The sequence below is a fragment of the Lycorma delicatula genome, chromosome 8, assembly GCF_047948215.1.
Source record: "Lycorma delicatula isolate Av1 chromosome 8, ASM4794821v1, whole genome shotgun sequence".
Lineage (NCBI taxonomy): Eukaryota > Metazoa > Arthropoda > Insecta > Hemiptera > Fulgoridae > Lycorma > Lycorma delicatula.
Genome location: NC_134462.1, coordinates 130,787,829 through 130,814,277, shown reverse-complemented (window position 1 = coordinate 130,814,277; position 26,449 = coordinate 130,787,829). Strand labels below are relative to the sequence as shown.

Below are 26,449 nucleotides of genomic sequence, written 5' to 3'. Positions count from 1 at the left end.
TAAATAATGTTACTCAATACGTGAAATTATTTATTCGATAATTCTTATGGGTGTATGAAAAGCTTCTGAGAAATAAAAAACTACTAAATATTAATTCCAGTAAGTAAATTAAGTGAATAGTAAAACAAAAAACCCTTAATACAGCGATTCCCAAACTGTGCGCCGCGGGCTCTTCACAGGGGCGCCGCGAAATATTCTAAAAGCTTAATAATTAATTGAACCAAGACATTTATAATTATTAATTTAATTTTAATAAAGTAAAAAAAAAAAAAAAAAAATTGATACACGAGTTTTGTTTATTTTTATTTATTTCAAAATCTATTTAGAGTAACTCTATTTTGCGATAATTATTTTGTAATTACGACCGGTGGCGAGTAAACCTTTGTAATTTTAAAGATATCAATTGTTTTAGGATTGTTAAAATATCGATAATGATCGATGGAAAATTACAAAAACTGATTATAAATAGATCTTAAATCTTTTTCATGACGTTACAAACTCTGTCGCAACAGTAAGATTTCCGGTTTTAATTAATCTTGAAAACGAACCCGAAAACCAAGTTTTTTGCCTCTAACTCCGGTTCCTTTGAACCGACTCGCTTCAAAATCAATAGGACTTTATTCTCAATAGGTTTAAATCACCTCATCGAGTTTCGCCAAAATCGTTTAAGATATGCGTCCGATAGAGCGGACGAAAAAATCTTATATACATAAACACGACCGGGTAGCGATTTCCGATTTATTTTTAAATCCGCTAAAAATGTAGAATCGATCTACGAGTATCGGTTTGCTTGGCATTTCTCCCGCCACCACCCCATTCGGTCACCGTAAAGCATAAGACCTAATGCTTGTGCCGCAAACGGTTACTGAGCCTCGAAACAATTTAGCGACCGGTGTCCTAACTAGCTCCTAGAGCTTACCTAAAAGCGCGAGCGGAATAGGCGTGGTACCACACACCACTCGCTTGTATGTCCCACCGCCCGCTTGTCATATATCATTAAAACGGGTACCCCGTCAACTACTAAAACATATATCGATAATTAATTTATCACGTCAAAGACAGCAATTCGCTGCCGCGCCTAGGCCGCTGAACGCCAGCAAGTAACTGTCGATCAATAAAACGCTTGGAGCCTTAATCTGGCTAGTAGCCAGCCGTATTTCTCGGTTAGCTTCCTACAGCAGCGCGGTAGGAGTCTTTTCCCTTAGGTAAACCGATGTCGGTTGAACAAAGCGGCGACCGCATCAAGGAACTCCCACACGGTCCGACAATGCGGCTCTCGCCACACTGACTCGGCCGCTTGTGGTGGCCAATTTTTCCCTACACCTCTAAGTTTCAGGATGGCCTGAGTTCTGGCCCTCCCAAGAGCTGAGACTGGACCTCCCCGCAGATGCACAGCTCATCGGCTGCCAGGCGGAACCGAAACAATTATCGGTTTAAATTTACACGGTTGGAGAGCACTCGGGCTCCCGTTACCTTTAAAAACGAAGGAGAGGCATACCATCCCCCCCACATCCTATATAAATCTACACAAGGACCTTCCCTTAGTCGTGGGGTGCCATTCTTGCTGCCGTGCTTCCATCGCGAGGCTATAAAACCTCCTCCGCAGGCGGGAGATTGGCAACTGTTCCTCGCAGGCGGGAGATCACCGCTCCTCTCCGATACAGGCCCGAAACCGCATCCCAAATACGTCGGCCTCCCTGCCTCTTCGCAATTTCCACATGGCCGCCCGAACTTTCACCACTAAAAATCTACAAGTATAATATAATATAGATAATAACAAAACCGCTCTACCGAATAACTCGGCAGACGTGATTACTTTATATCCAATTTGAATTTTTATAATCAGAAGATCGTTAATCAAAATTTAATAAAATTATTCCCTACAAAAAAAATTTGTTTTTCAAATAATATCTCTTAGTTTTATTCTTTCCTAATTTTGTTTCTGAATAAATTTTTTAGCGAGTAGCCTAGATAACAAAAACGTAGTTTCGCTTAACGGGGGGAAGGAGGGACCTAAGGCCATAGTTTCGTTTGAAATTTCAAGATGTGCCTATGAATACAACTAAAAGGTTTGTTCGACTTGTTTTTGACAGAGTTTAAATCAATCCTGAATGATGAAATTATATTTTTTTAATCGGAAAAATACCCTTTTAGAAATATTTTATAGAACGAAAAACAATAATTTACGCGTTAACATTAACATCCCGCGAAAATTAAATCGATAATATTACTCACCATCAAAAAGAACTTATTGATAAAAATAATAAAAATGAGATAAAATAAGCTTATTTGCAAGTTTTTTCCAAATACTAAGATATAAGCCGCACTGCACGTATCAGAAAGGTTATATTTATTTTCCCAAATATAGATTTTACGCTAACAGAGAGGATAACTAGTTTTTCACAACTGAATGAAGTCTTGAGAGCCGGATGATGCCCCAATTTGATGCATCAATTTTTTCATTTTCCTTCAAAGTTGTTTTTAAAAATAAAAACGGTTAGTGTAATACAATATTTCGATATTAATTAATTGGTGCAAGAGGGGTCGCGAACCTCTTTCACGATTGAATTTTTTTAGATTTCTTAAAACATAGAATAATTCTGAAAATAAATTTCTAGTTATCATAGTTTTTATTTTTTTAATGAGAGGGCGGAGTTGCCTGGAGGGGAAAGGGAATAATTAATTTAAGGGATTAGGAAGCGAGGAAGTGAAGGTACTTACGAACCGAGGGGGAATAAAGTACGACACAACTTTTTGTTTTTTTTAACCGGTACTTATAGTAGATTTAAAAAAAAGAGAATAAGACAATATTTCTACAAATATGAAAACAAATTTCATTTTTATAAATATGATTAATCGAGAGGGTACGGGAACTAGAGGGCTTAAGGAAGCAAGGGACCGAGGTTTTGCACCTTTTTTGGAAAAGAGAACGCGTATTTAAAAATAGCCTTTGAATATAATATATTATAATATAATTTCTATTTATTTATTAATCGATGTGGCTAGAGGACTTCCGAAGATAAGAGGATCTGACTTCCTGAATGCTATCGATTTTTTTCTGGTCCCTGAAGAAGGAAGTCATTCCGAATGAATAAAGTACTTAATATTACAATATTTCAACTTTTGTTAATTCAGAGGACTAACAACTGAAAGCAAGAGGGACAACATCTCATAGAGAGCATTAAATTTTTTGTTTGTTCCTGAAGGATTCGATTTTGAAAAAGAGAAATATTTATATTTTTGTATATATATATATATAACATTATAAGTAGGTTTATTTTCAATGTATGTACTAATATTAACATAATGCTAAAGAAAAATGAGTTTCAAAAAGCGTTTTATAAAAAGACAGAGTAAAAATTTTTACCATAACTGAACGACTTAAAATAAATAACACGTATCACACCCATTCATCGAAAATATAAATGGATTTAGATTTAAAAAAACAAAACGCTACCTTAAATAACACACGATAACAATGAATTCCTTAGAAAACACGTACAAAATTGAAATAAAATAAAAAAATATTTATAATAAACGCACTCTCACTGCTGAATACATAAACAGAGAATTAAGTAGAAGGTTACGCGAACTTGCGAAGCCAAACGCTAACACCAAACTGAAGCAAAACCAGTTTTTTTGTACGTTACCAGTGACGATTGAATACTATCTATCGGCGGGGATTTCCACGAAACTTAATTTAGGAGTATTATTAGGCTAATCGATATTATTTTTAAATAATGCAATTACGATGAATAAAAACGAATAAATATAAAAGATTTCAACGAGTCGAACAATACGTATATATTTAGACACCATCCGACCTTTGTGGCCGAATGGTGAAATCTTTATATTTATCCAGAAGGATCTTTACTCCAATCTCAGTCACGTTTTGTCATTTTTCACACGTAATAAGTGTCATAATTCATCCGTCTTAAAGATAAATGGACGTTAGATAAATGTAAATGGACTTTAGCCTTTTTTTAACTTAAGAGAATAAATAAATGTACAATTTAAACGCAACCAAATATACAATAAAATTCCAATTTCCTGTAAACAATGTACTTCTCCGATCGAATAGAAATAGTATATAAATATTACGATGTACTGCTTTACACAGAAAGGGTGTGACAAAGAAACCGAGGTACACCGGTTTATTTTGCTTTCTCTGAGAGTAACGATGTTTATTACCAGCGCCTGTAGTGAATATCCACACCCGTACCCAGCCCCTGTAGTGAATATAATGAAGACGAGTCTTGTGGGGCAGAATATCAGTCGGGTAATTATATAGAAAGACGACGCGTAATCAAAATAATCTTTGTATATATTGTTTTCACCGCGCCGATTATAAATATAAAAAAAGTGTCTGTCTACCGTAAGTTTTAAATTAAACAACGTTATCGAGCGAAGCGGGCGTTAGAGATTATGTTTGCTGATGTCGTAATTACATTTAAAAATTTTTTTTTTAAACTGATTTCGGTTATCTGAATACTTATTTCAGTAATCAGTAGATCGTAATAAAACGTTAAGGTTAAATTACAAAAAAAAGTTAAACGAGTAATAATGATAATGACTCGTTACAGCCTTATTTTATAGAAAAAGTGACCTACGATTTTAAAAAATGTCCACGATGCAGCGAAGGTATGAGATTTTATGCGAACAATTATTATTTCGATGTGTCCGCACTTATATAAACGAGAATGCTCATCGCAAACGTATAAAAGCGCGCTGCAATATGAACACATGAAATTGAATATATTGAAGGGTACATGGTTCGATAATGCGTGCAAATCTTTAAAGTGAGGGTGTAAATTCATCGCTTATCATTTGATCATTCGTCTTCCCCGGGAATATTTTTTGGAGCAAGAACTTGATACGTACCCAAATACTATTACCGATTTCGAGAAACTTTTTGTCGGGATGAATGCATACTACGGGTGGATAAGAATTCAACGTCATCAGGAGGTGAAAAAGAAGTATTGATTGAAGAAGAAAAAAATCGGAAAAAGGAAATTCAACGAAGAAAGATTAATAACAGAGCGGTGAATTTTTGGAAGAAATGAGCGGTACAAACCGATAATGTTTTATTGAGGGGATTCATTGGAAACAACTCCTCAAGCGATAATTGTAATTCTATTTACTATTTAATAGTATTAAATATTTACTATTCTATTCTATTTAATCGATTCTTGGAATCGATACGAATACAGAATTGTGATACAGAAAAAACGAAAAAATATGCGAATCATTTCCATTAGAATAGATACATAAAAATATACTTATCTGAATACTAATGCTTGTGTCACAACTGACTTTTAATCGCTTCTCATATGTTAAGAAAAAGTAAAAAAATGATCAGCATTATTGCAACAAAGACATGGTCACAATTAAAAACTAAGGTAGAGCTAAACCTTTATGTTGTTTATTGATGGATAACACCAACACCATGACAGAATATATGCCAAGATTAAACGAGGTTACCGAACGTTGTTGTAAATCAAAGTATTACATAGTTAATACGTAGTTAGTTAAAATTAAGTTATTACGATACCTTTTTCTTTTTCCTGTTTATCCTCCGGAAATTACCGTTCCGGTATTACTTCAGAGGATGATATGTATGAGTGTAAATGAAGTGTAGTCTTGTACATTCTCAGTTCGACCGTTCCTCAGATGTGTGATTAATTGAAACCCAATCACCAAAGAACAACGGTATCCACGATCTAGTATTCAAATCCGTGTAAAAGTAACTGGCTGGCTTTACTAGGACTTGAACGCTGTAACTCTCGACTTCCAAATCAGCTGATTCGGGAAGACGCGTTCACCACTAGACCAACCCGGTGGGTTAGAACGAAAATACCTAACAAAACATAATCTAACGCTCGCTTTGCTCGTCAACCACGTCTAATTAACCCTTAAATATTATACTGGCCGATTTTAAATGTATACAAAACACGCCGCTACTGGAATATGTACTTTTTGATTTTTCATTTGAAAAATGTTTATAATTCTAAAACTACGGTAGACCCACACTTTTTTTTATCCACAATCAGCGTAGAAAAAACAACAAAATTATCACTTTTATATGCGAGTGGTCTTTCTATATAATTAACATTACCTGAATTTCGTGGCGCAAATTGATATAAAACAGTACAATCGACTCAATGAAAAGGAAACCACTACATTCCCCACTCTTCATCATATTAATAAGCCTGTCGTAGAGAATGATTGTTATTTTTGGGAATGGCTATTCCTTTTTGTGGGAGAAACTCTATACTTAAAGACAGTTTGCCTACAACTGTTAGAACAAATGACCCGTATTTAACTTCTTAAAAAAAGAAAAAAAAGAAACGTACATTCCCAACAGATAATTCAAATAATGCAGTATTTAACAGGTAATTTAAAAGTAATTTCTTTTTTTTATTGTGTAACACGTTATCGATATCTCGGGTGCATAGACACGATGTATAGCGCGATCAATTTAACATCATAAGCGGAATAAATGTGAACTACTTATCGGTTGTGAATCCACTTATCGTAACATGCACAAGGGATTATTACTGAGTCATAATCAAGTGGAAGGTACAGAAAGGTGGTACAGAGGGGGCTACAGCGCATGCGCCAGCCTATCATATGTGACGTCCTTTTAACATAGGTCCGATCATTGACCCTCTATTAGTATGCAATACTTTTCGTATTAACTCGTTTTATTATGCTGAATAAAAATTGTCGTATTTTACGTAATCGTTTTAGATTTTAAGTTATGTGCGATGTCGACTGGACGAAAAGGTAGTAAAATTATTGTTGTACGGTTGGAAATGATCGAATTGTAATTAAGTATTACGAATAAGAAGCTAAACAAGAATCTTTTCGTTTTCCTCTTAACAAGTGTACCGAAAAAACGTCAAGTTATTAAAAAATTTCGAAAACTAAACGTATACGAAAGAAGCCTCGACGGTATAATGAAAGTACTACCTAGACCAGGTCAAAACGTCCTGAACAAAAGAATACTGCAACTGATGATGACTTTGATCGACGTGTAATAAAAAACGTCCCAAAAGATTTTTATTTAAGAAAGAAAATTGTTCCTACTACAAGCCGATTTACCGGTATAATAAGGTAAGAATCGATTTTTAAATGGAAACCTGCACGCTTTGAAAAATTAGAAAAAAATGGATTTTAAAAATGAACCACACGTCATCCACTTAGGATAAAGTCGTGATCTGTCGGTTAAGAATCGGATATAAGATCCACTACATGGATACAAGAGATGGACAGATATGTGAAAGATGAAATTTCCGTCTCAACGTAGGCCATATATTCTTGTTTATTATGTGTAAGTGCGTACGTGTGTTATGCGGCTTTGGAGCGTAAGTACAAAGGAGTTTCTACCTTGTATGCCTCGAAAACAGGCGATTTCAAAAAATTATTTAAAAAATAATAAAAATAAATTAATTTTGTGTACGTAATTATATATAAAAAAAATGTATCAAGTTTTTAAACGATGAAAAGATAAGTAGAGCTGGTCAAAGTCGGGATATTGCCAAATATGATGGTGGATGGTGAAACAGATAATTATTGAAGAAATTACGTGAAATTAAAAAAATTGACAACACAGCTGTAGGACTTTCCCATCATCACCCAACTTAATTTAGCACGTCAGTGTTGCACTAGCGCTCCTTGTGGTGACAGGGGGTACTATTGACGCAGTATACCCATTTAAACAATAGTTTACAGAATGTTTGGGTGGGCGTACGATTTGGAAATATTCATTTTTAATTAATATATGTGCATAAGAAAAATAAGATCTTAATTAGGAGAAATCTTGAGATATTGAGGGTGACCTTGCTCAACAAGGTCGAACCTCAACAAAAAGTAAGGGTGGCCTTACCTCCTTGACCTTTTAAGTTGAAAATTTAACGGCATCAATGCCCCCCCCCCCATATACAGAAGTAACCTGACCCCAAGTTTGGTCAAAATCGGTCCAGTAGTTCTGCACATATAAGGTGATTTAGAGTACTACGACACCGAACACACACACGTACATACGAATATTCGGAAAATTTCCATCCGGTTTTTTGAGTTCCTTAGGTGTCAAAACGTCAAGATCCGGTGTAAAACGCAAATGCCCAAATTGGACCGATTATAATATTTTCCCTTTTACAGCTGTGGCTCTTCTATGGCGCAAGACGGGAAAGTAAAAAATCATTTTTGGCTGAATTGCGGTTACTTAAACCAAAAAATCTTTTTCTCAACATTTTTAAACTTTTTATCGTAAATAAAAAAGAAGTTTTTATGGTTTTTTTTCATTCTACTTTTTTAACATGCAGACGACGTCGCTGAACATTTTAAATCCAGAAGTATGGCAATTTGATAATTTGGTAGGTGCCGAGTACTACCTCCGGTTCCGAAAAAAATTGTTTCGAGAAAAAGGCGTATAAAAATCAAGCGTCTCGATCACAAATTTCACTGATCATGAATCCAACGACGTTTTCTGCTTTGGAACTGAATTTTCAGTAAATTAACCATCAATTGTATAACCCGACATCACTGCATGTTACCTACATCGACTTCGACATTTTTATTATTATTATTCTTAATAATTTAAGAATAAAAAAATAAGAATAATTAATAATTGTTTTTTATTGTTTTACTTCCTATTTTTCCTTTTGCGCTAACAAACACCATAAAAAATAGAAAATAAGCAAAAATTCTTAACGAGCGTCTTTCGCTACTAAAATTTCAGAAACTGAAATAAATAAAAAATATATTTACCGAAATAAAAATCTCGAAACGTGTCACACCACGGTCATAAATAGACTGCAATGTAATAAACTGTAATAAACCATTGTAATGTAATGCGGGTATAATACTACACTCTGGAATGTATTCTGTTCATAATAGAAAAAGGTTTTGGAATGACTAGGCAACTGCAAACCTAAACGATAAGGAGCAGAGAGACCTTGAGACGCCAGGTCACTCCACAGCGATTCGAAATTCTACCTACGTCTCAAATACTCCGACTCGTTATAACTTCGCAAATATTACGAGTTTAAACCTGAAAATTTACAGAGGTATTTCTTGAAAGTATATACAACTTCAGAAAATGTGTAAAAAAAATCGATTTATTTTTGACCCCACAAAGTAGAAATCTCCCATCCTCTTAAATTACCTCTTCATATTTGCGATATGTTAAAGAACTACAAGAGTTATTTTGGATAACAACTGCATTTTTTGCGGTGCATTCATATATAACAGCCCTTTTAATCTTATCTCGCTCTTAGTTGAGCTCTTTTAATAATTTTTACTTTTCTTTAAGTTTTATTGTTGCCCGATTGATATTTTACTTTGATTCTTGTTTCTATAGTTTAAGCTAGTTATCGCATAAACTACAGATATAGTTATTGGTCTCTACACCTTCATTAGCACTGTTGCGATTTTTTCTGTAAACAGATGAGGGCCTGTACACCCAGATTGTTTTTTTTTTGTTTTTTTTTTTACTTCCTTGTAAGAAGTAAAGGAAGTATTGTGATCGCGAAAAATTTCGGTTTTCAGATTTCAATAGAAATATCCATTTTGACCATCCCTGAATCCATTTTGACTAGTTTCGACGTGACATCTGTACGTACTTATGTATCTCGCATAACTCAAAAACGATTAGACGTAGGATGCTGAAATTTTGAATTTAGGACTGTTGTAACATCTAGTTGTGCACCTTCCCTTTTCATTGCAATCGACTGAACCAGAAGTGTACAAAAAGCCCAAAATCCAATTTTCTTAACTGCAGTAATAAGCCCTCATCGAGAGCTTTTCAATTCTATATCATAAGCGGTACTTGTTTTTATTTGTTCCAGAGTTATAGCCAAATAAAATTTTAATCAATGAAATATTTGCATCTTACAAGGGGAAGGCACATCGGTTCAAATCCGACTTCATCTCCTTTTTTTAAATTTAAATATTTAGATTTATTAATAATTATTAACCTCCGATTGTAAAAATATTTTTACAATAAATAGTAGTTCAATAATAATAAAAAATATCTCAGAAGTTATTAATGAAATAAAAACATGTACTTTTCGTTTTAAATAATGTGTATATGTAATTTAACAGGCGTATAAGGAAGTCATATGGTGTCCACATCAATTTTTTTACTTTTATTTTAAGATCTTATTTATGCTATTTTTTTTTTGTTTCGGTTATACATTTATCTAACGTTATCTATTTGTACGGTTTCGGATATGCTATTTTTTAGATATTTAATAAGCTTTTTTATTATTTAACTAGACGGCCCGTCTAGCCAGAACCTGGACCCTCGGGACTCGGTCAGATCAACGCAGGTGAATCCCGGAGCCCGACTCATGGGCTCCTCGAGACCAAGGGACGTACCCCATGGACGCACAGCTCGCTTCGGTCGCCATTCCCATCGACCCAGAGGACTCCGCCCCCTGGATCCCCGCACTGTTCGTTATCCTCATGGTCGTGTGAAAATAATAGTGATAAATAATAGTTATAGTATTGAGGCTTTATAGAAACTTGAAAAAGAAACTCGATTACAAAAGATAGAATAATAGTAACTACGGCAATTAAAGTACACACGCACACCTTTGACAAAAAACTCCTTATTTCTTTGGTATGGAGGCAGAAATGAAATAATGAAGTAAAAGTATTAAGCTCTTTTTTTCTTTAATGAATATCTTTAATTTACAAGTTCGCCCACTTGGCGGTGGGAGGGGGTGAAGAAATAATGAATATTTTTAATATTTTAACCTTCAAGGGAGCTACGGTCTCGTTCTGTGGCTTCAAACCTTCCGTGGTATAATACGAATGTATCTGAAAATTTGAAAGCAATCGATCGGTTGGTGCTTCGAGATTTTTCGACGTGAAATATATCTAAAAATCTTCTCAGTTATGCCATGAAACACAGGTAAAAATTTGGTTGCGATTGATCGAGTAGTTTTTTGTTTATCCCCAACAAACAAAAACCCTCTTCCTCTTTACGTAATATTAAAGATAAGGTTTTTTAAATGTACAGTATATTTAAAAGCGTTAATGATTAGAAAAATAGAAAGGTATCACTCGGTTCCTATATAAGAAATTTTTATGAAAAATTTAATATAACACTTAAACAACCACGTGTAGATTCAAGTTCAATTTGCGAAGCGTATGCAACTTTTTTGTCAATTTTGAAACCGCAGAAGAAAGAAAACGAAATAATAAACGTTTAAAAAAATTCCATCCCACATTCTTATGTACAATATATAAATCTAGATATCTGAACTACGACCCACCGGGTTGATGTAGTGGTGAACTCGTCATCCCAAATCAGTTAATTTCGAAGTCGAAAGTTGTAAGGTTCAAATCTAAGAAACGTTAGTCACTTTTATATGGATTTGAATACTAGATCGTGGATACCGATGTTCTTTGGTGGTCGGGGCTCAATTAACCGCCCATTTCAGGAACGGTTGACCTGAGACTGTACAAGACTACACTTCACTTACACTCATACATGTCATCCTCATTCATTTTGTGAAGTAATACCTTACAATGATTTCGGAGGCTAAACAGAAAAACAAAAAAGATAACTGTACTAAGATAGATGTACAGATCCGGAAGAGAAGTCGTTTCTCGTTATTATAAAAATTAAAATATGTTGTAATATGAATTGAAAACCTCATTTTTGAGGTAAGTTAAAAATATCTTATTTCCAAAATTTTGTTTCCGATTTCAATTTGTAATACGATCTTTTGAGATAAAATTAAAAATATGAATTAAGCATTTAAATGCTTAACGTCAAAACTGTTTAAGTACATTTTAAGTACTTAACAAAACCATTTTATTTTCTTGTACGAAACTACCATCAGGTATTGTCATTGAAAAAGTTGTAATAAAAGAATTTCTGCTATACAACCATTTTAGGTCGATTATTCAAAAAAATTATCATTTTTGTGTTAATTTTATTCACCGATCTATAAACAAATAAGTTAACAAAAATGTTGACGTTTAGATTACGTTATTCCAAGTTATTACACGGGGTCATAAACCTTTTTTTCATCTTCGGGCCAATATTTCTAATCTGTAATGGCCTGGGGAGCGCGATTAAGTACAATATTTTAATCGAATACAAAAATATTTATGTTCATTTACAGGCCTAAACTGACATCTAAGCGAAAAAGGCGTATCTCAATACACACTATTTTTAACTAATTACGGAAACGTTTTTGGATTTTTTCGCAACATCTTTTAGAGTCGCTTAAAAAATATAATTAATTAATCGATATGATTTACTTAAGAAGTTAGGTTGTAACCGACTCCGCGGGCCACAAAAACCCCTTTGTGGGTGGCCGCGGTCAGAAAAATACCTTTGAGGGAGGTAGCGGGTTTGACTCGCGCGTTACAATATTTATCTCTTTATTGAAGAGATAATTGAAAGAAAACCACAAAGAGAAAAGGATAGACTGACGAACATAAGAAAGATCACGGATGATATAAATTCCTCAAACTAAGAACAATAAAACAGCTCAAGAGAAAAGGCTCTAGAAACTTGTCGCAAACCAATCTGCGGATGACAACAGAGAAAAAGAGCGAAGAAACTTTAATTTCTAAATTTTATTTACGGGATCCGTACCCGAGATATCTGTTAAATCGAGCCATTACAAAAAAAAAATGTTTAAACGTGTCACCTGCAATAAATGTATGCAAAACACCTAATGACTTTGCGTCATAAGTGGGAGTTTTTGGTCTCCTCCGGTTTCTTTAAATCATAATGCGTCTCGGTCAAAGTCGAATTACTTATTGGTTGTCTGTTTTGAAGTTATTAAATAAATCATACACCTCTTGTAAGGGCCCGTTGTTCTCTATTACGTACCCGTACGTCAACAACAATTTCACTTAAAGGATCCGCTATTATTATTTAATAAAACTAAACGAATAAACGAAGATAATAATCTGCATTAGAGAACAAATATTTCAACACGTTACAACTTAATTTTACAATACGTAATTAATTTGAGACGATCGAATACAGTGCTTGTATTTTGAAGTAAGAAGTAAAAATGAGAATTTAATAACTCGCTTTGTTGTGAAGTAACAGCCGATTTACTAATCTGAATTTGTCACATATTTTTTAAATCGTTTAATTGTTTTCCAAAATTTATTGTATTAAGTAATTTAGGTCCGAAAATATTTAACTAAATTTTAAAATTAAAAATTGTGAGGATTAAATAAAATAATATCAATCGAACTATTTAATTTGTATAGTGTTACAAATTATCGGGTATAGATATTACATATTTTATTATCGTGAAGACTGTTATTAATAGTGTTCAAGGCCATTAATTCCAACATTAACTATTTAAAGTTTATTACCGGTTGTAATTCTGAAAGTAATACGAAATAAAAAAAGTCACTTCGAGGCGTTTTAGCTCCTTTTATTATCACCGCGATATTTTCGTGTTTGCAAATTTGATTGCTTGTTACTTAAAAAAGAAAGCGTTTATCAAGAGACAGTTTTCACCATCGTTTTTCTCGTAAAATATTATAAAAGTCATTTACCGTATGTCACTCTTCTTATTTAAAAGAAAAAAACAGCTTGATAAATATGACGGATCCGAGATGACCGACAAATATTTCATTCAAAACACACCATTTTAATTTTCAATTTTTGTAATAGTTTTGTAAAAATTTACATCAACATTTGTTTCTGCCTTCTAGAATCCCTCAGTTTTGAAATACGAAGCAGTTTTCACCCTCTAATATCATCCTGTGTTTGTAAAAATATATATGTCGAATAATGGAGAGAGGCTAAAAAAATTATAATAAAAAAAACCGTTAAAAAAAATCACAATAAAAAATTCATTATATTTTATTTAAATTTTGACTTTAAGAAGGAAGCATTCAAATTAAAAATAATTGTACGATAAAGCCGCTTAAAAAACCAGCAATTTTCAAAAATAACGAACATCCTACGCTCCAGTCTTACTAAGTAACATAAGAATGAGCAGTTTCCCGTTGCCTTCTTCATCCGGTCGAATATAAAAAGTTACACGCATCAACACAGCTCTATAAGTTGACATACCATAAGGACCGGTTGTACATATTATAACGAACATAATTACCGCCAGAGAAAGCAACTAAGTATCAGTTGTACATAATACAGGAAAAAAAAAAGTTTTACTACAATGAATAACTTAAAAAATCTTTCATTTGACGCCGATTTCAAAGAGTTAAAATTTAAAGAAAAGCTAAATAAGTATTAATATTTAATAAGGTCAACTTTATTATTATTTGTTTAAGCATAAATCTTTTTTTATTTTACTTTTGTTGAACAGATTGACGAAACGCGACAACACTTTAAAATTATTTAATACTAAATGATTCGCTTTCAAAACCCTGGAAGAACCTTTCTTTACCGCCTGATTATCGATGAAATCCGTCTCGAAAAGGTAAGGAAACCCTTAAGTAAGAAATCGGAAAACATTTCAATTTATCAATCGTATTTCGTACGTTAATAGATAAATTGCACGCATTCAAATACGTTTAGATCTAGTTTTTTTTTTTTTTACGTGCGATATGAAAAATTAACATGCTATGATTTATATACTTGTATGTACTCTCTTGTTTCCACGAGATGATTCACACAATTTGACGGTGTGACTGAAAACAGTACTCGTATCGACCAGTGTATACACATCCCGTTTGTCCGATGTATTTTTTAATGTAATCGTGGCGGTAATTTAATTTGTATACTACTGGCTTGTTATTATTTGATCCGTTTACCTATTTTGCACGATAGTTTTGGCATCGGAACAGAAAGTGTTTTCTTGAAAATGTCGGTAGATACACGACAATGTTATGAATTTTCTAGGTTTTTTAACATATTGTTCCGCATTATTAATAGGTGATGTCTATAAGGGCGGAGGAATTACCGTTAATCACGCCCTAATCGTGTTTTAGTGTACTGAATTCTTCTTCAACATAATTGACAAACAAAGGTATACATAACCTCCGGGTAAAAATCTTTGCGAATGTCAACAGTACTACCGGTAACTCCTCTAAAAAGAGTGTTGCTACTTAGTTTTGAAAGGTCCTACGGAAAAAAAGAGTTCGTGACCGTTTAATGTTCAATTTAACCATTTTATTTTACTTTTTTAAATTTAAAATACTGATGGGCCAACAAAAAACGCTATTATATGGGGGAAAAAACGTTCGCTAAAAACACAGAGGTAGAAACCTGCATATTAGTAAAAGTAAGAAAATGAATAAAGGACACAACGTAAAGAGGCTATCGAGCGTGAGCTAACGCTGTTTGGAATAAAGGAAAATTTTTTTACTCTTAGTTTTTAAAATAATTAAACATTTTTTCACGAAAATATTTTAAAGGTGATGTAATGACTTGGATGCATAGATTTTTCCATTATAACGAAGTAATACCAAGCAATAATGATAACAAAAAATTATATATTAAACTAATATTTACGCAACTATTAACGATTAAAAAATTGTTGTCTGCCATTTTTTAATTTTCAAAGTAAAGTTATCAAGCTTATTTGTTTTATAATAGGTGTTAGGTGGGTGTATTAGCACCAAATTTCATTAAAATATTTCTAACTGTTCTTAAGACGTAAAAAATTTTTATTCAAAAGATTTCGACCAGACGGAAAAAGAAGCAAGACAGGACATTTTCTACAAGAAACTTTGTTTATTTCGATACCCTGAATCGGTCTCTTAAGTTTAGCAACATCGGGATATCTTGTATACGTAGCTATTGCCCGAGGGGGTAAGAATGTATTTTTAAAAATACGGGTGCCGTGATGCTCCCTAATCCGTTGAGGTCTAAAAGTCATTTGTACTAAATTTCAACTTTTTTGGTCGACGGGGTTTTCGAAATACGAAGGCAAAGCCGTTTAAAAATAGTGTTGAATATCCGCCATTCTTAAATCCGATTTACTTAATAACTTTAGAATTTTAAATAAGTTATATTTTCTACGACTCCTGTACATAAAATCAAAAATTAAAAATCTGGTATGGACATCATATGACTTACTTGTACGCCTATTAAATACATATATACATTTTTTTTTAAAATGAAAAGTTAATAAATTTTATTTCATTAACAACTTAGGATATTTTTTCCTAATTTATTATTGAATTATTATTTATCGTAATTTTTTTACAATCAGAGGTCGATAATTATTAATACATTAATATATTTAAATTAACAAAAAAAATAGTTTAAAAAAGGAAAGGAGATAAAGTCTGATTCGAACCGATGTGCCTTCCTCTTCTACGATCCAAATATATCATTAATTCAAATTTTATTTGGCTATAACTGTAGAACCGATGAAAAGTACCACTTATGATATATCGTTGAAAAGATCTAGATGAGAGCTTATAAATGCAGTTAAGTAAAAGAATATTTTGGGCTTTTTTGGACGCTTTTGGATCGGTCGATTGCAATCAAAAAGGGAGATGCACAACTAGAGGTTACAACAATCCTAAATCCAAAATTTCAACATTCTACGGCTAATCGTTTTTGAGTTACGCGAGATACATATGTACGTAGTCGCCACGCCGAAAATAGTCAAAATGGATTCAGGGTTGGTCAAAATGGATATTTTCGTTTAAATCTGAAAATCGACATTATTTGAGATTACAATACTTCGTACAAGGAAGTAAAGATAATAAAAACTACCCTTCCCTTTTTTTAATTTTGTCCGAAATTTAATGCCGTCAAAGCCCATATATAGAAGTTTTTTAAGTCATTTTCTAAAAATTTATATCGAGCCATTCCGGTATTATTAATCAAAAAGACAGACCGACAGACACGTACATAAAACTTCCGGAAATTTTTGTTTTTTTTTGTCTTTTGGACGCCTTCTTAAGCCTGCGGAACCACTGTAAGGTATCACTTCAGAGGATGATATGTACGAGTATAAATGACGTGTAGTCTTGTACAGTCTCAGTCCGACCGTTCCTGAGATGTGCGGTTAATTGAGACCCGACTTCCAAAGAACACCGGTATCCACGATCTAGTATTGAAATCCGTATAAAAGTAACTCTGCCTTTCCTAGGATTTGAACGTTGGAACTCTCGACTTCCACATCGCTGTTTGCGATGAGGAGTTAACCGACAGACCAACCCGGTGGGTTTGTCTTTTGGGTTCACGGGGTCGTCAAACATCGACGTTCGCAAAAAATCCGACATCGAAATTTAAGACCGAACTATATACTTTCCTTTCGTTTTAATAATATAGCAGAAATGAGCTCAGCCGGGAAAATACAAACGAAAACATTTCCTAATAGTCTTTCGGGAAAAAGAATTTTTTCGTTTAAAATATTTTCCATTAAAATAATGCGGAGAAAACTTACAATGATAAGTCTACTATGACGGTCGGTAGTGGGTAGCCGGTTTACTAGATTTCGGACCCGATTTCCGCCACTTTTTTATTTACCATTTCGTCTATTTAATCGTTCGGTTGAAATACGCGTCAAAAGCAGAACATATATCTTAATAATAAAAATCAATCGATTTTGTAAACGGTATGATTTCACACCGTAAAAGAAAAAAATTGATTTGGATCAAACAGCGGGCTTTTTCCCTTTTTTTTAAGTATCTTATAAATATAAACTTCTTTTTAAAGTCTTCGTAACATATAAAACTTTGTAAATATTATTTTTTTAACGTATAACAACTGATGTTAATGCGATGAAATATTAGAGCGCATTATAATATTATTATATCGTTCGTCAAGAATCACCACCGGCATTTAGTACGCGTTAGAATACTGAAAACATTTAAATCCTCTCTTCTCTTTTTTTTTGATTTTCAAGAATATTACAGTATTTTATTTTTCGAGTACACATTACGTAGACTAGACCAGGGCTTCTTAAACTGTGGGTCACGACCCCCTGGGGGGTCGCGAGACTACTGAAAGGGGGTCGCAAAGATCTGATACTTTTCAATCATTATAAATAAAATTTTAAAATTAGTATACACACTACGTACAAATATAAATACAAATAAAAATCATACAAAATACTATTGTAGTTTTATTATAACTATTTTTTGAAAAATGTGGCAATGCAAAACTGTTATGTAGGGCCTATAAATGAAAATATGGAAGTAGCATTTAAAATAATAAATACAACGCGCTCCTCGATTTTCAACTGAACGTTCGACATTGATGTCTGGCCGCCGGCGTCAGTGTTTGCAAGATAACTTAGCGATTATAAGTACCCAGACGCCGCGTCGCCTTACAGCTTACACATACAATACGGAAGCATAATCAAGCTAGGCTAGGCGAATCGGCATATTATTTTTATAAAAGAATAAAAAAAATTAAATGAAAGCTTCTTTTTCGGCGTCTTTGTGATACGGTGCCTTTGTGCGCTGCACACTTTGAACACGCCATGCGTCGGGGTTGATCTGATCGTAATTTGTTGTCATTGCACTGGTAAAGATTCGAGTGTAGTTATTTTTCTGTTTGTACTTCAGTTTGGACTCAGCTTTGTCTTCGTAGTGACATGTGTGTATTTACTGTGTAATTTTCAGTTGGTGTTTTTAATTATTACGTTAAAGTTCAACTACATTTTGTTTAATTATTTATTATTATTTAACCATCATGGATAAATGGCTAATTAAAATTCCAACTAATAAGTCTGCCACGCCGTCACAACCAAGTTGCAGTGCTTCAAATCCGACTTCTAGCAAAACAAAAAAAAGAAAATATGACGAATCATATTTGCAGTATGGCTTCACATGGTCTTCTCACAACAATGAAGAACAACCAGTGTGCTTAATTTGCAAAGAAGTTTTGGCTGCAGAAAGCATGAAACCGTCAAAACTGCAACGACATTTGAATACTAAACATGCAACGTTATCAAAAAAGCCAATAGAATATTTTGAGCGTCTTTTGCAAACATCAAATAAAGAAAAGAACACTTTGGAGAAGTATGTTACTTTGAATGATAAATATCTATTGGCATCGTATGAAGTTTCGTATTTGATAGCAAAAACGAAAAAGCCTTTTACTATTGGAGAGCAACTTTTACTACCTGCAGCTATAAGAATGTCTGAAATTGTTCATGGAAAACAGTATGCTGCTGAAATTAGTAAAATTCCATTATCAAATGACACTGTGTCCAAAAGAATTTCAGACATTAGCAATGATCAATTTCAACAGCTTCTTATGAGGCTTAAAGACAACTCAAAGTTTGCAATACAACTGGACGAGTCGACAGACATTTCAAAAATGGCACAGTTGTTACTTTTTGTAAGATATATTTATGAGGGAAGCATTCATGAAGATATACTGTTTTGTCGTCCTCTGGAAGGTCATACTCGTGGAAAAGATATATATGAAAAAGTAAATGAGTTTTTTGAAAAAGAAGGATTAAATTGGAAAAATTGTGTTGGTGTGTGCACGGACGGTGCTGCAGCAATGACCGGACAAGATCTTGGTTTTACAGCATTTGTTAAAGCTGGAAATGATCATATTACATTTACACATTGTATGATTCACCGAGAGGCACTTGTTATTAAAAAAATTGCACCAGAATTAAACACTGTGTTTTTTGATGCAGTCAAAATCATTAACTTTATTAAAAGTCGAGCACTTAATAGTCGATTGTTTAAAAATTTGTGCATTGATATGGATTCGGATTATACAAGTTTATTGTTACATGCTGAAGTTAGGTGGCTATCAAAAGGTCGAAGTTTGAAACGATTATTAACTTTAAAAGATGAAGTTCTTATATTTCTAACAGAGCAAAATTCTAATTTGGCCGATTATTTTCAAGATAATTTATGGCTTCTCAAGCTATGCTATTTGGCAGATATTTTTGATAAAATCAATGATATGAATTTATCAATGCAGGGAGTCTGCGTTAATATGTTTATGTTAAAAAATAAACTGAGGCCTTTGTTAAAAAAATTCTTATATGGAAGAACAGAGTGGAAAGTGGATCGCTCGAAATGTTTCCATTTACTGACGAGTATATAATTAGTAACAATATTTCAAAAAAAGATACTCCTATAACAAAAATTATAGTTAATCATTTGAAGGATATGGAAGTTTACATGCATAGGTATTTTCCCAATGATATCGATACACAACAATGGATTTGCAATCCATTTTCAATTGAAATGGAAGAAATTAATTTTTTAAACTTAAAAGCACAAGAAGAATTTGCCGAATTAACAAGTGATACTACCTTGCGACTTAGATTTTCTCAAGTGCCTGTGCATGAATTTTGGATAGAAATCAAATCAGAATATCCCCTACTATCGGAAATGGCAATGAACAAATTACTGCCATTTTGTACAACATATTTATGTGAATCAGCCTTTTCCACATTGGAATGGAATGGAATGGAATGCAAAGTTGGCAGGAGTCTATTACTCCCTACTTTATCGCAGAACCTGGACAGAGTCCCTTGCTGCTGGATCTTTCTAATCGGGCTTGTTTTTAAAAGGGTTATTTTTTTTAATCTCGGATCTAATTTTTCAAGTTTTGTCTATTATTATTTTAGTGAATTTAAGACGGATTTAATTGCATTCCAATCCGTTGTTAAACCAGCGTTATCGAACCCATTTCATGGGCCGACCGCGGAAGGCTAGGCTTATAAAGCCTGTCCTCCCGACGTAATTCCCCTTCAGACCGTCCACTGAAGTCCTTTCGGTGCTAACTCTTTAATAGGCTAGCAGGAATACGCCACAACGGGGCACTAGCTATAAGGAGGGAGCAATGTGTCCCCTTTTCCGGAGGAGTCGCAATTGCTGGGTTATTTTATCTTACTGTAAGTGTAACTTACAGATGATGATACCTATTCGCGATCGCGGTTTTGGGGCGGCGATTTTCTGGAAAGAAGTAAACAGTAATTATTCTTTCCACGTAATTTATTAACCTTCAGACACGCGTGTGTCTGAGAAGGGGTTGGGGGGACCGCGTGGCTGCAGTGAAGAAACCATTTGTTTTTGTGGTGGCTGTTGGCATCTGCAACAAAAGAAGCAGAACACCTACACGAAAAAAAAAAAAAAAAAAAAAAAAAAAAAAAAAAAAAAATTTAATTTTTACTTTCCTTTCGACTGGCAGGATGAGACGGCACGACGCGTCGTTCCACATCCACGTTTCTCCCGTTTCTGAAACTAGAGAAACAGATTTTCCACATTAACTTACATAAAATCAAAATACCGTTCAACTTTAATAAACGTTGAAAATGTATTACGATCTGCACTAACTCAAATTGAGCCTAGATTTAATTATTTGTGTAAAAATAAACAATCACATCCGTCACATTAATATTGTTTGATGTTAATAATATGTTTTTATTAAAAAAATTGTTACAAAAGTTTATTTTTTCTATTGAATATATAGATATAGTTTTATGTTTTCTTATAAAAAAATTGTTACAAAAGTTTATTTTTTCTATTGAATATATAGATATAGTTTTATGTTTTCTTATAAAAAAATTGTTACAAAAGTTTATTTTTTCTATTGAATAAATATATATATAGTTTTATGTCATTCTATTTATTGTGTTTTATTACGACCGATATCCCGTCAACGTTTCCAATTATATATATGTGAAATGAATGGGTACGTATTCTTTAATCCTTATTTTATTTACATTGTAAAATAGTGCAATATTACATCTACATCTACGGTTAATATATATTTCATTATATGGAGGAGGGGGTCGTTTAAAATTTCCTAAGCTTGAAGGGGGTCGCTATATAAAAAAGTTTAAGAAGCCCTGGACTAGACGACGATTAATCCACGTTCTACGTCACGCTAGTGCCAGATGAACTATCAAGGTCAGATCGGATTCTTTCTATACTTTTTCCTAATAACTACCGCGCGAATTGACTACGACATAAAAATCATTATACAGTATCACTTTATCCCGAATTACGTACACGATTATAAAAAAGTAAAAGATAAAATTGCATTTCCATTAATCGTCGATAAAAACTATTTTACTATAATACACGTAACATAGAGACAACCGATTATTCTTTCTTTTTAATAAATATAAACCGCTAAACTATTTTATAAATATATTTTTTACCGTACTTTACAATAATATTTATTACACAATCCGATTCTATCAGCAGTTTGAACTTAGCTTTTACCAGGTCCAAAATTATAACGTATCATAATTATGTATATTATTCTTGGTGAAATATCTACAGGTTCTTTTTCGATTGAACCGACACAATACACTGCCGATAACCAATATTGTATAACAAATAAAATAAAAGAGAGATTGAACAGTATCGCGGATAAAGAGAGGAAAGTATAATAATGGTACATACAGATTCTTAATAAATTCACACCTAGTTAAATAAAAATAAAATAATTATCCAGAAAACAAAAATATAAAATAGGTTTAATATAAAAGACAAAAAAAAAGATTTTAATATAATTAAAACGATTGAATATTTATTTAATAAATGAAATTATTTATTATTTTAAATAATTAAATTGTTTAAATTAAACTGTTACGTATAACAAATTTTATAAGAAACAGTTTCATTTTTATTTTTTCAAAGTTTAATTTAAATATATAGAATTTTTGAGACGATTACAAAGCGCATTTGTTATTCATATCTGAGAAAATTCATTCGTTCATTTAACAACAGTTTTAAGTTTTAAGGTGGAGGGTACCTATTCAAATGCATTAAGTCAAACGCTAGAATTTCAAAATGTTATGTGAAACGAAAAGCATTTACATAGCTCAAATGTGAAATGTATAAATCTGATCGATAGGTGTACACAACACTCTATAACAGATTGTAATTCAAATTTTATAACGATAATTTATAGAAATTATTCATTTTTAAAACAGAAAACATAAATATGAAACCGTAAAAATCTTTTAAGAATATGACGCATCTGCTTCCCAAACCGGTTACGGATAATATAATAATTTACGGTACCGGTTTTAAGGAAAATCCTTTCAGTTAGTGCCTAAATAGTGTATTTATTATCTCTGATAAACATTTAGCTTCTTTTCTTTTTTTAATTTAGACTGTCTGTAATTTAAATATTTTAGTATGTATATGTGTAAAAACTGCATATTTTTTAATAACTTTGTACATGGTAAATACCATAATTAATTTTTTGTAAGAGTTTAATCGGGCTACCAAAGTGAGATCCAGTTTTTACTTGACTTTTAAGCATTTTACCATTTTGTAGAACAATTATAACTGAATGTTTTTTTTAAATTTTTTGTTTAATATTTAGCAGGAAGTTTCCTTACTAATATGCAGAAAACATATATATATGGTAGCCAAGAAAGAAACCTTTATAATTTGAAAAGTAAAAAGTGATCTCATTAAATTTTAGGGACGGCTGCAGTATACAGAACAAAATTTTCTATTTAACTGCTTAAGTGATAATTCTGAATTTCTAATGGTTGGTGCCATTTTGTTTTACAGAAAATGAGTTGTAAAACAATCGATAAAACACTAGTCACTCGCACAGACCGAGATGATCTCGGTTATTGTGCACCCTTCCGCAGGAAACAAACACGCTCTACACCTACTCATGATACAACTGTCTTAGTAATGCTTCTAACTTCAACTGTACTGATTTTTTTTCTGTTTAGCCTCTGGAATCACTGTAAGGTATTACTTCGGAGGATGATATGTATGAAATGAATGTACGATTCATTTAAATTCATATACATCATCTTCCTGTAGTCTTGTACATCCTCAGGTCAACGGTTTTGAGATGTGTGGTTAATTAAAACCCAGGCACCAAAAAACATCGGTATCGACTATCTAGCATTCAAATCCGTGTAAAAGTAATTGTCTTTACTAGGATGGAACTCTTGATTCCATTTTGTTAGCTCGGTTTTATTGTACAGTACAATTTGTTAAGTTCAATACAAAACAAGCGAGACTACTTTTCACAAAACTACATCTTTACACTAGGGTCACTGGTTAAATCAGTGGCTTCTCCTTTACAGTAATTTTGATTAAGATCTTCAAGAACTGAAGATTTTAACCAAACATTAATAATATATTATTAACATAATTTATTATTATTATTATTATTAGCAATAATAATGAAAATATTAGTGATAAAATATACAATTTTCTATAAATTACTATTAACGATCTTTAACTTCATACAACAGATAAAAAAAATTCTGTTATAGCATTCCCTAACTTTCTCGCAAATACTTTTTATTTAATTCAGTTGAAACGTTTTAACCGCTATCCCACACAATTTGACTTACTTTTTTGACTCTATAGCAAGTTGAGAATTTTTACTTAAACATAATTTTTACACTTTTCTATAACTGTCAGCGATATAAAATAAAAAAGCATCCTGTCTGCCAGCAACATGGTGTTTATTTAGAGGAATAAAGCAAAAAACTACAATGTACAAATTACAACCACTTTAGTCACATGATAACAAACTACTCGTCTGAAAAAACAAATTTATTAAAAACGGGTGCAAAAGAACAGTATTAATTTTAAAAAAAGGAAAATTTTTTAAGTATACATACACACACCAGACAACTACTACTTCAGTAGAAATAAATCTTCAGTATTACTAAAGAGATGCGCATACCTTTTTTTGATTATAATTAATCTTTTTGAATTAAAAAAAGGAGGTTACATGCATTTTATTAACTAAATCCACATGATTTTTCTTAAAATAAATCATATTTGCCAGAAAACAATTTTTTTTTGAAAATGTAATCGTGGATCCCTAATGATTAAAAAATGAATTCTCTTTATATTAGTCCCTTTAAGTAATTTAAAATCAAATTGTAAAGTTTTATATAATGAAAAACATTTTTAAGATTATGATGTAAAAAATTATAAAACTGTTTTTATAAACGAAAGAATTTTAGTTCTTTTGGAAAAAAGAGGCACTAAAGGCCTCCTCTTTTTGCCCAATCTATAATTATATTTACAAAACAAAAAGAATAACAATGAATCAATAAACTGCGCGCGCGCACACACACACACACACACACACACACACACACACACACACACACACACACACACACACACACACACAAGCATTATAACTAAGGAAAAGTAATTATAATCGATTAGACTTTGCTTTATGTGTCTACAATGAGAAAGAAATTATAATGACCTAGTTTATCTTTTACTTGTAAATTTGGTATTCTGACAGTCAGATTATTTATAAATATATATATATATATATATATATTTATATATTTATAATATATTTAAAAATAATAATAATATTATATATATATTTAAAAAATTTCATTTAAACAAATTAATATATATATATATATATATACATATTAATTTGTTTAAATGAAATTTTTTAAAGTCCATATCTCCACTGTATGTAAAATCTAGCTAATTATATAATATAAATTTATTCAGCCACTACACAAAGTACAGAATCAAAGAACATTCTTACCTTACTTTTTTTTCATTACAGCGCTTTCAGGCATAAGCCCATCTTCATCTTCAGTAATGTTTTCTTTTTAAATTTTATTATTTTAGATTTAAATGATACAAAATTTAAACAAAAAGTTAAACAAAATTTTCATTTAAAAATTTAAAACGTTAGTATATTAAAGGAAATTCTAATATTATCTTTATGTTAATACAGTACTATACTCAAAAAAAGGAGTTAAGGAGTCAGCAGTTAAAGTACTGTGCTCAAAAAAAGTTAAAGGAATTTTAGTATCATGTTTTAAATTTAAAAAAATAATTTTTTTTAATCTATAAATTTTAACGTATCATATCTATTGCATAAAAAATGAAAAATTTAAACATTACTGATGTTCGGCTTATGCCTGAAAGCACTTTAATATTATATATATATATGCCAATATATATATATATATATATATGCCAATATATATATATATATATATATATAAGCCAACAATGGCTTTAACAGAGAGCACAACGAGCAGTCCAGCATAATGTGAACAGAAGAAATATATTCTTTTTTCAACATTCAATTAAGAAATTCCATATTATTCTTAACCTTTTCATCAGCTAAAATATACCGCCCCAAATTTATGCAGTTTTGATAAGATATTAAATTTGGACAAAGTAATGTACCTGGACAGTATGAACAAATACACACTTGTTAAAAATGTAACGTACCCTAAAATATTTTCAATAAAAAAGCAATGTTTGTTCAATGAGACTCTTGAACGAAGAAATTCAATTTTTGTCAAGTTCAATTTGTAAATGACTTTTATACAAGAATTGAATTCCAAATGAGAGGATCTACCCACGTCCACAATTTTTTGTGGCTGAAAATTACACCTCGCTTAGATTTAGAAAGTGATAATATACGTGAAATGATAATTTTTTAAATATGTCAGCTGTTTTAATAAATAAATAAGGAATTTTTTTACGATGCATAAAAGAAAATAACATTTTGCCCTCATTCTTTTAATTTAGGATCTGAATCGATACAATATAAACT

General features: G+C 32.1%; 1 protein-coding gene across 12 annotated transcripts in view; it reads right to left on the bottom strand.

Moving 5' to 3' along the window:
• Positions 1 to 26,449, bottom strand: part of LOC142328912 (disco-interacting protein 2 homolog B-A-like) — a 164,667-nt gene that overhangs the window by 53,539 nt on the left and 84,679 nt on the right. Inside the window, exon 2 of one of the 12 annotated variants that reach the window (XM_075373068.1) lies at positions 21,071 to 21,141. The exons of 7 other annotated variants lie outside the window; for them this stretch is intronic. The gene's annotated coding sequence lies outside the window, so the exon portion shown is untranslated. Of the gene's footprint in view, positions 1 to 3,367; positions 3,388 to 3,457; positions 3,605 to 3,650; positions 3,672 to 21,070; positions 21,142 to 26,449 lie in introns of those variants that run through there. 4 more of the 12 variants (XM_075373069.1, XM_075373076.1, XM_075373070.1 and 1 more) reach the window with 4 other exon arrangements.